Source organism: Salvelinus sp. IW2-2015, unplaced genomic scaffold (assembly GCF_002910315.2).
Source record: "Salvelinus sp. IW2-2015 unplaced genomic scaffold, ASM291031v2 Un_scaffold3382, whole genome shotgun sequence".
NCBI lineage: Eukaryota > Metazoa > Chordata > Actinopteri > Salmoniformes > Salmonidae > Salvelinus > Salvelinus sp. IW2-2015.
Genome location: NW_019944664.1, coordinates 30498 through 34905, shown reverse-complemented (window position 1 = coordinate 34905; position 4408 = coordinate 30498). Strand labels below are relative to the sequence as shown.

General features: G+C 38.2%; 1 protein-coding gene across 1 annotated transcript in view; it reads right to left on the bottom strand.

The window, feature by feature from the left end:
* The window catches only part of LOC112075772 (transcription factor Jun-like), a 7809-nt gene extending 3768 nt beyond the window's left edge, over window positions 1-4041 (bottom strand). Inside the window, exon 1 of the mRNA XM_024142710.2 lies at window positions 3627-4041. The gene's annotated coding sequence lies outside the window, so the exon portion shown is untranslated. The remainder of the gene's footprint in view (window positions 1-3626) is intronic.
* Window positions 4042-4408: the final 367 nt, after the last annotated feature.

Sequence of the window (4408 nt, the reverse complement as noted above, 5' to 3'; positions counted from 1 at the left end):
TTAAAATGCGTTGGCATACGTATACATCTAATAAAAGCGTGGCTATACGTATACTCCTAATTAAAAGCAGTGGCTATACCGTATACATCCTAATTAAAAGCGTTGGCTATACGTATACATCTAATTAAACGTTGGGCTATACCTATACATCCTAATTAAAGCGTTGGCTATACCGTATAATCCTAATTAAAGCGTTGGCTATACCGTATACATCCTAATTAAAAGCGTTGGCTATACGTATACATCCTAATAAAACGTGGCTATACGTATACACTAATTAAAGCGTTGGCTATACCGTTACAATCCTAATAAAGCGTTGGCTATACCGTATACATCTAATAAAAGCGTTGGCTATACCGTATACATCCTAATTATAAAACGTTGGCTATTACGTAACCTCCTAATAAAAGCTGTTGGTATACCGTATAAATTCACTAATTAACAGAGCGTTGCTTTAGTATATCCTATTAACAGCGTGGTATCGTATAAATCCTAATTAAAAGCGTGGCTATACGTATAACATCCTAATTAAAAGCGTTGGCTATACCGTATACATCCTAATTAAAAGCGTGGCTATACCGTATACAATCCTAATTAAAAAGCGTTGGCTATACCGTATACATCCTAATTAAAACGTTGGCTATACGTATACATCCTAATTAAAAGCGGTTGGCTTATACTATAATCCTAATTAAGCGTTGGCTATACCGTATCATCTAATTAAAACGCGTTGGCTATACCGTATACATCCTACTTAAAAGCGTGGCTATTACCGTATACATCCTAATTAAAAAGCGTTGGCTATACCGTATAAGATCTAATTAAAGCGTTTGGCGCTATTACCGTATACATCCGTAAATTAAAAAGCGTTGGCTATACCGTATACATCCTATATAAAGCGTTGGCTATACGTATACATCCTAATTAAAACGTTGGCTATAAGATACATCCTAATAAAAGCGTTGGCTATACGTATACATCCAATTAAAAGCGTTGCTATACTGATAACATCCTAATTAAAAAGCGTTGGCTTATACCGTAATACATCCTAATTAATAAGCGTGGCTATCACGTAACATCTAATTAAAAGCGTTGCTATACGTAAACATCCTAATTAAAAGCGTTGGCTATACCGTCTAATCCTAAAAAAGCGTTGGCTATACCGTAACATCCTAATTAAAAGCGTTGGCTATACGTATACATCCTAATTAAAAGCGTTGCTATACCGTATACATCCTAATAAAAGCGTTGCCTATACCGTATACATCCAATTAAAAGCGTTGGCTATACCGTATACATCCTATTAAAAACGTTGGCTATACCGTATACATCCTAATTAAAAACGTTGGCTATACCGTATACATCCTAATTAAAGCGTGGCGTATACCGTAATACATCCTAATAAAAGCGTTGGCTATACGTTACATCTAATTAAAAGCGTTGGCTATACCGTATACATCCTAATTAAAAGCGTTGGCTATACGTATACATCCTAATTAAAGAGCGTGCCTATCCGTAATAAATCCTAATTAAAAGCGTTGGCTATACCGTATACATCCTAATTAAAGGTTGGCTATAACCGTATACATCTAAATAAAAGGGTGGCTATACCGTATACATCCTAATTAAAAAACGTTGGCTATAAACCGTATGGTTTAAGGGATGCGTTTCTGTAAACATGAATGAAAGCGAGAACCACTTTCTTACTCTTAGGCTCCAATAAAGTGATTTATCCTACGTTTCTGAAACTATTGCATTATATTTTAATACACTTGTCATGGGAGTGAATGTATAGAAGAATAGCATAAGGTGAATATTGGCACCATATTTTATCATACAGCTACAATACTCCGTATGATACATATACGGTAGGATACCTAGTATTGAGTGATGTATCATTCTTATAAATATAATAGTGTAATCGTAAACATTTTAAAATATAATAGTGTATCGTAATCATTCTTCAATTATACTTACATAAGCGAAGTTCAACAATTCCAACCGGTGGTACAGGAAAGACCCGTTCAGATCGCTGATAGTTGATTAGCCTACTCAGGGTTCGTTTTCGAGAAAATAAAACTTACGTAAACAATCCAGTGACTCAACGGTGACTCGGGTGTACACCGATCGACATTTGACACCAGAATACATCCATCGTCCCGGTAGCGTTTTCCACGGCACGCGCTGTAAACGTGTGAGCCGGTTGAGTGTGTGTAGGCAGACGGTTTATTAAAATGAATCTTGATTCGTGTGTAACAAAAATCATCAAAGGAAAAATTCATATCATCCGTTATGATATTTTGTATATATTTCACTGCTTAGAATATAGACTGTTCGACATTGAGAAATCGGGCTCTCTTCTGCCTCGTCCTCGGTTGCCTCGTCCGTTGTCAATTGGACTGGGGCTTTCTGTTGGCCGATTATACCACACGCCTTCTCTCTCTCTCTCTTCTCTCTCTCTCTCTCTGTCTCTCTGGTTCTCTGTCTTTCTCTTCTCTCTCCTCTCTCTCTCTCTCTCTCTCTCCTCTCCTCTCTCTCCGTCTCTCTCTTCTCTCTCTCTCTCTCTCTTCTTCTGTCTCTGTCTTCTGTCTCTCTCTCTCTCTGTCTCTCTCTCTCTCTCTTGGTTCTGTCACTACTTTCCTGCATAGATGTTAGCTATTTCACAAAGTTTATTTCTTTTATGTGTCGTTTGAAATTGTATGGGTCTTTTGAAAGCCGGACTTTATGCGTACTAATGTTATATATATATTAAAAAAAGGTATTATTATCTTTTTTAACTTTATTACTAGGCATAGTCAGTTAAGAACAATTATTATATACAATGACAGCCTACCAGAAGGCAAAGGCCTCCAGCGAGGCTCCAGCAAATATACAAAATAGGACAAAACCACATCGCGACAAAATAAACAACACAACATAATAAAAAGAGACCATAAGACAACAACTGCAACACATGAAACTGTAGGCTTTCAATACAAACTGTGCAATGTTGTAGAGGGTTTCTCGGGTTTTGTGTTTGCCTGCCATGCCGCTAGGTAATCATACACATCGTACAAATGCCACTTCTTCAACGCTCTTCGTACAAAACGGAAATGTCCCGAGTGACGACGTGAGGACTAGACCACGCGAACGATAACTCTTAGCGGAGTTAAAGATAAAAGAATCCTAATTAAAAGCGTTGGCTATACCGTATACATCCTAATTAAAAGCGTTGGCTATACCGTATACATCCTAATTAAAAGGGTTGGCTATACCGTATACATCCTAATTAAAAACGTTGGCTATACCGTATGGTTTAAGGGATGCGTTATCTGTAACACATGAATGAAAGCGAGAACCACCTTACTCTTAGGCTCCCAATAAAAGTGATTTATCCTACAGTTTCTGATAATAATTGCATTATATTTTAATACGACTTGTCATGGGAGTGAATGTATAGAAGAATAGCATAAGGTTGAATATTGGCACCATATTTTATCATACAGCCTACAGTACTTCCGTATGATCATATACGGTAGGATACACTAGTATTGAGTGTATCGTAATCATTCTTAAAATATAATAGTGTATCGTAATCATTCTTAAAATATAATAGTGTATCGTAATCATTCTTCAAATATACTTACAATAAGCGAAGGTTTCACAATTCCAACCCGGTGGTGACAGGAAAGCCCGTTCAGTACGATGACTAGTTGATTAGCCTACTCAGGTTACGTTTCGAGAAATAAACCTTCACGTGAAACAATCCAGTGACTCAACGGTGACTCGAGGTAGTCACACCGATCGACATTGACACAGAATACCATCCATCGTCCGGTAGACGTTTCCCACGCACGCTGCCTGTAAACCGGTGAGCCGGTTCGAGTGTGTGTAGGCAGACGGTCTATTAAAAAATGAATCTGATATCCGTGTGTTAAACAAAAATCATCAGGAAAAATTCATATCATCCCGTTAATTATTTGTATATATTTCACTGCCTTAGAATATAGACTGTTGACATTGGAGAAATCGGGCTTCTCTTCTGCCTCTCTCGTTGCCTCGTCCGCTGTCAATTGGACTGGGGCTTTCTGCTTGGCCGATTAATACCACACGCCCTTCTCTCTCTCTCCCTCTCTCTCTCTCTCTCTCTCTAGAAGAAAAGAGAGCACAGATCCGAGACATAAGATGAAGAATTAGGTATTGCGATGTCTCGCCCGCATTGATTTGTCACATTTCAGGCCAGAACTGCGTGGTAAGCACGCACATGATAAAAATTATAGATCCGCCACTCTTCTTTAATCAGCAGTATCGCCTGGTAACGTGGTAAAAATGCATATGGTGCTGTAACGGTGTGGAGACCATACGGACTCAGTATGATGATCAAAGAGTATGGAGCGATGTGTTACCGTCATTGACAAGGAGACAGGAT